Raw genomic sequence first — 10000 nt, forward strand, 5'->3', positions numbered from 1 at the left:
GCCCAGTGCTCTGAATGTCAACGTGAAGAAATTCAAAAAAGCGCGGGTAAACGGCGGGAGTAACTATGACTCTCTTAAGGTAGCCAAATGCCTCGTCATCTAATTAGTGACGCGCATGAATGGATTAACGAGATTCCCACTGTCCCTATCTACTGGCGTCTAGAAGCCGTCCGGGCGTATAGCTTGCTATACGGCACCAGGATCGCATGTGCCAACCCCTCCTCCACGCGGTGGACGCTGCAAACGGCATTTATGCCGGCCAACGGGGCTCTGGCTTCGGCAGGGGCGGTGCAGGGGCACACCGTATGGGAGTAGCGACCCCACCTACCCGAGCAAGACGTGATCCGTCATTCGTACTGTGCAAACACAGAGATGTCAGAAAAGAGTGGTGTCAGGAAAGCAAAGAGAGATGGGGAAGCATTATGATTAGCGTATACTTAACACCTGGGGGCTTCGGCCCCCATTTCACGTTAAGGCTTATTGGAGAAGGTATATTATACAAAAAGGGGCTATATGCCCCTTTTTCACTTTAAGGAACTTTTCGAAGTTCCTACTCGAACATCTGGGGCTTCTCCAATAAAGACCTAACTCATACCAGGGGGCTTTAAGCCCCCTTTTTGCTTTAATGCTTTTCCGAGGAGGCGATCCTGACACCAGAAATCAAAAAGGGGGCTACATGCCCCCTTTCCACGTTGAGCAAAAATCCAAGATCAGAAAGAGACACGAAACGACGTCTGTATGCGTCCCCAAAAGCAATACGCCGCTGGGAAAAGCAATACGCCGCTGGGCTTGGCAGAACCCAGCACACCAAAACATCTGGTGGCAGACGTCGTAATGCCAGACGAATGACGGAAGGAGGCCACCGTAGAAGTAGCTGAGCTGCTCCCTACTGCCTGAAGGTGTCGGCTGGGAAACCACGCTAGTATCCTAGGTAGGGAGACGGGCCTCGAAACGTGGATCGCTCCCCTGGCCATTAGAAGACTCCGCCTAGACCAGCTCAACTCCGAGCTGTAAACCGGTGGTGTACGGCTCTGTCAGACTCGGAGTCCTTGCCATACGGACGCTGCATATAGGAAGGATATGCAGCGTATGACGAAAACACTGAAAGGTACGCCAACGACGAAAGACAACATGTATTTATACATGTAAGACCGTCGTCGCGCTGCTGACAGCAGCTCCCGTCGTTGGCGATGGCAAAAGGACGCTGAAGCGTCAAGAGCATAGTTAATGATGGCAAAGTGAGTTCTACTAGTCGTGCTAAGGACGAGTCCCACGTTTTGGAGCTAATGCTACAGGGACATGATGCCCGAGGTCATGTCCTAGTTACGCAGCGGGTTCCCTGCAAAACAGGGAGCAGAAACCGGGCGTAGCGAAGCAGAGGGAACATCTGCTTGAGGTTTGTTCCCCACGTGTTTGCCGTGCGTGGCGACCTGTGTCGGCGGAAAGGAGGATCCTGGGATCTGAGGGCCCTCTCTCCTGCGGGAGTGTAGCTGCCCAACACGTACCTTTGGCCTCTGCTTCGTCTAGACAGGCGGCTAGGCGAGAAAAGCAGCCCTGTGCCTAGTCAATCGGCTCGGAACACCACTCGTGGGTTCTATTGGGCGAGGAAGTGAACCTAGGAGTCCGGGGAAAGCCCGGTCGGCCTTTGTTCGCGGACTATATCCCGGGTGCAAGTCCTAACCCAGGCGGAGCCGGGTTCCAATTGAGGGTCCATGGAGGCCGGGACACACGCCGGGACGAAACAGTTTCCTATAAGTATGGATCCTAAAATTAAACTGACGCCAATAGACGCCTCGGTACCCCGCAAGGGGGAAAAGGGAGTGAAGGAGGCCGCTGTCGCTGCTCCCGGCAGAACGACGGCGGTGAGTAAAAGAGCTGGGGTGGTTTCACCACCCCAGAAGGAAGAGAAAGCGAAGGCGGTTGAAGTGGGTAAGGGCGCTAAAACGCCCCCCTGCACCAGACCGTCGACGCGGAAAACGGCTTCTCCACCAAAGCCGGCAGGTACGACATCCCCTGTGGATAAAAAGGATGTCAAGAAGGACGGATCGGGGACACCACCCCGTACAACTCCACCCCCGAAGAAGCCGGAAGCTAAAAAGCCGAAGGCAACTTCAGCTGGCAACGCCACGTCCCCGGACGGAGGAAAGGGCCATAAAGTCGACGACGACGGTTGGATAACCGTCGTCAAGAAGGAGCAGCCGCAGAGGGCAGAGAAAGCCCGGAAAAGCGGCGAGAACATGCCAGGAAAGGTGTCGGCGGAGGCGACACCTGGTCCTTCGAACAGGCCTCTCGACAAAATTAGTGGAGAGGCCTCGAAACTGTTCAAGGGTATCCGGACCAGCTGTCTTGGAAAAGAATCCAGGCTCAGCAAGGAAACCGGAGCCTTGATCGTTGGCAACGCGGCAGCTCTCTACGAGCTAGTCCAGGAAGTTCTTATCCAGAACTCCTTCTTAAAAGGACAGCTCGCGGCGATCCGGCAAGAGGTGAGAGCCTCCCAGAGGATCGCGGAGAGGGTTGCCCCGACGGTTTCACAGACGACGGGTTCCCGTCCGACTGCGAAACCCGCACCAGTTCGTGCGGCGACGACCTACGCGCAAGCGGTAAAGGTCGACGCCAATCGAGTTTCCCCGGAAGCGGTTAAACCACCACGACATGTGGTGCGTATTTTCCCGCAGAAAGGGAAAGGACAGAACAGTGAAGTCACCAAACAAACTGTTCTGTCACTGGTTAAGCCGGCGAAAGCCAAGATCCGCGTTAGGTCTGTCCGACGCATCCACTCCGGTGGCATAGCCGTCGAGACCGAGCGCAAGGAGGATCTGAAGGCCTTCGTCAACTGCGCGAAGCTGAAAGAAGTAGGACTTTCAGCTACTCTACCGACTTTGAGGAACCCTACACTTATAGTGTACGACGTTCCCAAGTCGATGAGGAAAGAGGAGGTTTCTTCCAGTATCTGGAAGCAAAACCTCAGCGATATGACCCAGGGGGATGTGTCGTCCAATCTGAAGGTCCGGTTTGCAACCGGCCCGAAGGAAAAGGACACTGCCAACTGGGTCATGGAAGTCAGTCCGCTGGTTCGCCAGCGGCTGAAGAGCATGGGCAGAGTGTACCTGGGCTGGTCCGCATGCAGAGTGCAGGACTATGTCTCTGTTACACGATGCTTCAAGTGTCAGATGTTTGGCCACATGGCCAAACATTGTAAAGCGCAGAACGAGGTTTGCGGTCACTGCTCCGAAGAAGGGCATACCATTGCCTCTTGTACAGCGAAGAGTAAGTCCCCGACTTGCTCGAACTGTAAAGCAAGAGGCAAGAAGCACGACCATAAGTCACGAGACAAGAACTGCCCTGCCTATCAGGCAGCACTCGATCTTGCAGTATCTCGGACCAATTATGGATAGACACGACCCGGAGAATCCTCTAAGGCAATTGCGCATCGCGCAGCATAATATGCGGCGTGCGCTAATTGTTCATGGTGAGGTGAGCGAGCTAATGCACGCAAAGGAGATCGACGTGTTGCTCATGCAGGAACCTTACCAATTTCAGGGACAGATTCCAGGCTTTGGGCTCACGGCGAAGGTGATCGCCGAGAATGAACGGGCTATGGCTGCAATAGTGGTCAGAAACCCGGACATCTCGGTGGTAAAAATCACACAGCTGTGTGATACTCACACCTCCTGCGTTTGCATTAGCGGACCCTTCGGTAGTTTCTACCTCGTTAGCCAGTACTTTCAATGCTCGGAAGACATTGAACCAAGTCTGGCACGCTTGGAGAGGACACTCGATGCTCTCCAACACCGTCGAGTCGTGATAGCCGCGGACGTCAATGCCAAATCCCACCTTTGGGGGGGAGAAAGCGTTCGACCGGACACGCGAGGCGAAAAGCTCGAAGAGTTTATCGCATTACACGACTTGACGATTTTGAACGAGGCTGGGAGTATTCCTACATACTCCAGCCCTGCCGGTGAGTCATGGATCGATGTCACATTATCGACTCCAGACATGGCGACAATTGTGCGAAACTGGACGGTTCACGAGGATTGGACCTCCAGTGACCACCGACTCATTGATTTTGTCTTACAGTTCACGGACGTGAATGAGAATCGAAGCCCACAGCCTCGATTCCGCACGTTGCATGCGAACTGGGAGCGATTTGATCAAGTTCTTCTTGAAGGCGCGAGGCAATTACCCCTCGGCACTGGTTGCCGCAGGGAAGTCGAACACCTAGCACAAGAGGTCGAGAAATCGATCATCGATGCGTGCAATGCCTCAATGCGCCCCAAGAAGTGGCATTCGAAGTCCGTCCCATGGTGGACGGAAAATTTGACGAGAATGAAAGCGCGAGTCTATCGACTTAGACGAGCCTTTCAGCGCGAGAGGAACTCGGAGGAGAGAGCGGCAAAGCAGGCTGAGTATCGAACATCTAGACTCGCCTACACAGCCGCAGTGCGCGCTGCGAAAGCACAAAGCTGGCAGAACTTTGTGACGGAGCAGGGGAATAAAGAGCCATGGGGACTTGTTTACAAGATCGCCCAAAAGAAACTCTGTGTTGAGACTGCGGTCTCAAACATTCGAACGCCAGAAGGATATACGACTGACTGGGAAACGACTGCCTCGCAGCTCCTACAGGCGCTAATCCCGGACGACTCGTCCACGGATGAAACGCCGGAGCAAGCAAACACCAGAGCTGATGCTGCAACCGATCCGCCGACTGAAGACTGTCCAGTCTTCACGAGGAATGAGCTCGGAGCTGCAGTATCGCGCTTAAAGCGAGGCAAATGCCCTGGGCTGGACCGTATAGAGGCCGAGGTGGTTAAATGTGCTTATGGATCCATCCATAGTGCTCTACTTCGACTCTACAACGGGTGTCTAGCGCACGGGGTCTTCCCCGTTAGGTGGAAAATCGGCTCGATCAGAGCAATCTTGAAAGGGCCCGATAAACCACCAACGGACGTCAAGTCGTATAGACCGATATGCCTACTTTCCATCTTAGGCAAAGTATTAGAGAGACTAATGCTTAACCGAATGAGTAACATATTCCTAAACCCAGAACATTGTTCCGATCGGCAATATGGATTCAGGCCTGGACGATCCACGGAAGACGCCGTGGTGAAGCTCAGGGAATTGATATCCCAGCGAGAGGAACGATATGTGATGGGTCTCTCCTTCGACATCGCCGGAGCTTTTGATAATGTTTGGTGGCCAAGCATACTTCAGAAGCTGAAACGCCGGGGATGTCCCCGAAATCTTTATCGACTCATGGTCGACTACTTCGCTGACCGTATGGTTACAATAGTTTCCAAACACGGTAATGTGCGTAAGCAAGTCACCAAGGGCTGCCCGCAGGGGTCGATACTCGGTCCGAGCTGTTGGAACCTAGTCTTTGACGAAGTTCTACAGCTCCTATCAAACGAACACCTGGCTTGCGAGCCAATAGCCTACGCTGACGACTTACTCGTGGTATTCTACGGAAACTCGAGGAATCAGTTGCAGCAAAGAGGGCAAAGAGTCGCGGATACAATTTCTGAGTGGTGCGCCACGCAGAAACTTACACTATCCGCGACTAAGACCGAGATGATTCTCTTGAAAGGAAATCTGGATAGAGAACGACCTCCTGTGATAAGGATAAACGGGAGAAGTGTGGCACTCAAGCAAACCATAAGGTACTTGGGTGTTCACATCGATGCGCGAATGGGAGTAAGATCCCACGTCGAATATTTGAATGCCAAAGTCATGCGAACGTTTTATACGCTAGCAAGACTTGCTCGATCAAACTGGGGATTGGGACACAGAACCATGCGTACTTTGTACAAAGGTCTCTTCGTCCCGATCACGACATACGCCGCCGCCGGATGGGTAGACATGCTCACCTCTGTGACAAGAACTAAACTTGCCAGGGCGCAGAGACATGTTTTGCTCGCCGTCACCAAGGCCTATCGTACGGTATCTACCGACGCGATCACTGTGATCGCCGGGACGATGCCGATAGACTTGGTGTTAGTGGAGCGCGCGTGTGCATACCAGATTAGAAGACAAATCAATATTGAAGTCGGAAATTGTCGAATAAGTCGAGCCGATTTGGCGGCTGGAGAAGTAACCGCTGCTCAGGCGAAAGCCTTGGTGCGAGCGGAACTTCTCAATATGTGGCAAACGAGATGGTCGTCATCAGAGAAAGGTAGGGTCACCTACCGCTACTTCTCTGATGTATCTGACCGTCTCAATGCAAGCTGGGTGATCTTGGATCACTACGTAGTACAATTCCTAAGCGGGCACGGAGATTTCCGAGCCAAGCTCAAGGAATTTGCTTTAGTACCGCACGAGAATTGCGACTGTGGCCAAGTGGAAACACCAAACCACGTCCTATTCGAGTGCCGGAGGTACCGAGACGCGCGAGAACTCCTGAGACAAGCGGCTGAAGAAGCTGGCCATCCGTGGCCGGTGACCGAAGCCGATCTTGTAAAACAAGACCTATACAGGGAGTTCCGGACATATACGCGCTCGGTACTACTTACGAAAGCAGGGCGAAACCAAAACCGCCATTGAACGCAATACGCTACGTAACAGAACGAGAGAAGTCTGCGGATTCTCTTTAAGAACCATGCTTGAAAATGTACTCGAACGGATGCTAGGTCATGTGCTTCGGCAATGACCTCCTCGGGCCGGGATACAAGCCCCGCTTGCTTCGGCAAGCGTTCCTGGATTGGGTTGGACTCGAGGTGGCAGCAGGTTTCGACGTCGTTAGCCTCCAAACGCATAACGACGCGTGAAAAGTAGATGCCCGAACATCAGGCAAAATGTAGTTGCTGGTATAGACCTTCGGTCTGAGGTACAGCAAAGTCCCCAAGTGGCAACGCGCTTGGACAGAATAACGGCTACACACTACATGTCCCTATCTACTGATGGGAGTGGCTGTAGAGCTCTTAAGGCGGTCGTTTGAGGTGTCGGGGGGACTTGCCTAGTATCCGAGATCAGTCCTTAAGCAGCCTACAGTCGAGCAAGCCAGCCACCTTCTCGCGGTTCCCATTGTGAGTACCCTCCTGCAGGGGGAAACCAAGAGCTGCCACTGCGAATGCAGAACCCGCAGGATCAGCCCTGCGGGAACTGCTACCAAGGCAGGGACGGTGTTGGTGCACACCGTTTGGGAGTGTAGCGTCCCCACCTACCCGAGCCAACGATCCGTCGATTTCGGACATATAGAGGAATGAAAAGGAGTTTATAGAAGGGACAGAAAGGGAATGCATCGAAGATCCATTCAATGGCGCGTCGAGCCAAGAGATGTCAGAAAGAAAGAAAGAAAGAGAGAAGGAAAGAAAGAAAGAAAGAGAGAAAGAAGGAAAGAAAGAGAACGAAAGAGACAAAAACGAAAAAGGGGCTATATGCCCCTTTTTCACTTTGAGCGAAAAAAGAGAATGCTGGGAATGATCACAAAAAAGGGGCTTTATGCCCCTTTTTTGCTTTAAGCGTGTTTTCAGAATGATGGGAATGATCAGGGCGAAAGCCCGCCACGACGTCTGTTGCTGCTTTAAAAAGCAATACGCCGCTGGACTTAGTCCAATCCAGTGCACCACAACATCTGGTGGCAGACGTCGAATGTCCGGAAGACCGACGGACCGAAACAAGTGTCAGCATATGCACCTAGACCTGAAAAGCAAAGAAAAGAGACATGTAATGCAGGATACAAACATCATACAAAATAAGATCTAATAAGTCTCGAAACAGAAGAGGTCTCAAAACCCTCAAGGACAGTGGTGTGAGTGGTACACGCCACTGTACGGGTAGCGAACCCGAGGAGCCTGAGCACCCATACCGTAAATCCTCTGTTGGTCGTCGCAACGACCCATTCGCAACTCCTCTCGGTCTTGCCTATGGTACGCGACGGCAGCGGAAACGGGGGGCTTGGCTTTACCGCCCGGCCCGCGAGAATGGCAACTCTTCAAACGGCCTCCAAATCCTAAGCTCTGCTTCGTGGTGATGGGATGAATGGTTGGGGGGGTAGCCCCAACCCCAAGCGAACAACACTGGGGTACCTGCCGACCCCCTGGTGATGGCATGCTCGGCCTCAGGGCACCGTGTGTCAGGCCTGTCCTGGAATGGCGGCTCTTCCCGGACAGTATCAAAACCGACCATACTCGTGGGAATCATATGGATATCTCAAATACAAAACCTAAACCAAAAAAGAAAAATAAAAAGGAAACGACATTGGCAAACGAAACGGAAAAAGAGAATGGCAAAACGAACACAAAGGCGAAAAGGTCCTTCCTAAGTAAGGTAATAGCGGACAGCTCTACAGATAGCAGCTGTAGTAGCTCAGACGAGAGCGAAGTAATGAGCGCAGCAGAACTCAGGTCTACTGAGAAATGCTGCGCAAATGAAACGAAGGCCAACCCTCCTCGCAAGAGGAAGATGGTCGAGAAGGAAGCGTCCGACACTGACGAGGCACTCACGCAGATGACTACTAGAAGTATGTCACAAAAACCTCAACCGGAGCAGATACCAAAACCGGTTGAGAGAGTAAAGACCCAAAGAAGTGAATTGGAAAACTATCTTCTGAACGAAACAGAGATAGGGAAAAAAGAAATTGGTACCATTATGGCAAAGTGGGGGGTTATGGAGAATATTCTCTATAACCTCATTATAGAAAATGAAAAGCTCAAAGCCACGAGCGAGCAGAGGGGCCCAGCGCTCTCCTACTCGCAAGTGGCAAGCTTGAACAGGGGGCCGACCTGCCCCCCTCACACTAAAGTAGGACCTACTCCGGCTACCAAACCGGTGGGTCCGAAGAAGGCTGGCGAGGTCATCCTCGTCAGGCCCACAAAAGAAAGTGATAAAAGGAGCAATGATGAGATTAAGCGTAGCTTAACGGACGAGCTCAAGGGCATCCGCTCTAAGCTCCACGTGAAAAATATTCGCCAGATGAGAAGTAAAGGCATTATCATCGAGGTTGAAAGCCAAAAAGATGTGGAGATGATTAAGAGTGCCCCGCTTCAAAAAGCGGGCCTCAAAATCGATGATCCAAAAAAGAAATGCCCGTGCATCATAATCTATGATGTGGAAAAAGAGCACACTTCAGAGGAGCTCAAATCTGAATTGGTGCAGAAGAACTTCCACGATCTGAGCGATGCGGAAGCGAAGTCGCTTGAAAGAAGTATTTCTTTCAGGCACTCCTTCAGAGCAAAAGACAGTGGAAAAGTAAATTGGATAGTGGAAACCCCCGGTCCAATTTACAATGAAGTGACAAGTAAAGGAAAGGTATTCATGATGTGGTCATCGTACCGCGTCAGGGAATACCTGAACATCATGAGGTGCTTTAAGTGTCACGGGTTCGGACACATTGCAAAAAATTGCAGTGTGCCGGACCAACTATGTGAAAAATGTGGTTCCAAGGACCACCTTCGAGAAAAATGCACAGTCAAAGATGCGCCAAAATGCATCAACTGTGCAAGGGCGAAAAAGAGTGATACAAAACACTCAGTGAAAGATAAGAACTGTCCCGTATTTGTACGGTACGCGGACATGTTGAAGTCGAAGATCAACTGGACATGATTATCGCCCAAATCAATGCTCAGAGGTCGGCTGCAGCAGCAGCAAATATACTAAGTCGAATCCAAAAGGATAGTATAGACATTATATGCATACAAGAACCTTACACCTATGGCAACAAGGTTAGAGGGTATTCTACTAGTGTCACGACAATACAACCTGACACTGAATCTCCTTGGGTAGCGACAGTAATCGCAAATAACAACATCCAGGCGTTTCAACTAAATGCAGATAAAGACCGACACATTATGACAGTACACATACAATACGGGCAAGTTAACTTCTTTTTAGTAAACGTGTACTGTCAACATTCATTGGAGATTGATCCAATCTTAACGAGACTGCAAAAAACACTGGATAATCTTAAAAATGAAAAGGTACTGATAACAATGGACTCTAATGCACACTCAACACTCTGGTATTCAAATCAGACAGACAGCAGGGGAAGACAAATGGAGGATTTTAT

General features: G+C 51.4%; 1 pseudogene; it reads left to right on the forward strand.

Annotated features, from left to right (window-relative positions):
• Positions 1–178, forward strand: part of LOC143350823 (large subunit ribosomal RNA) — a 3121-nt pseudogene extending 2943 nt beyond the window's left edge.
• Positions 179–10000: the final 9822 nt, after the last annotated feature.

Source organism: Colletes latitarsis, unplaced genomic scaffold (genome assembly GCF_051014445.1).
Source record: "Colletes latitarsis isolate SP2378_abdomen unplaced genomic scaffold, iyColLati1 scaffold0040, whole genome shotgun sequence".
In the NCBI taxonomy this organism is placed as follows: Eukaryota; Metazoa; Arthropoda; class Insecta; order Hymenoptera; family Colletidae; genus Colletes; species Colletes latitarsis.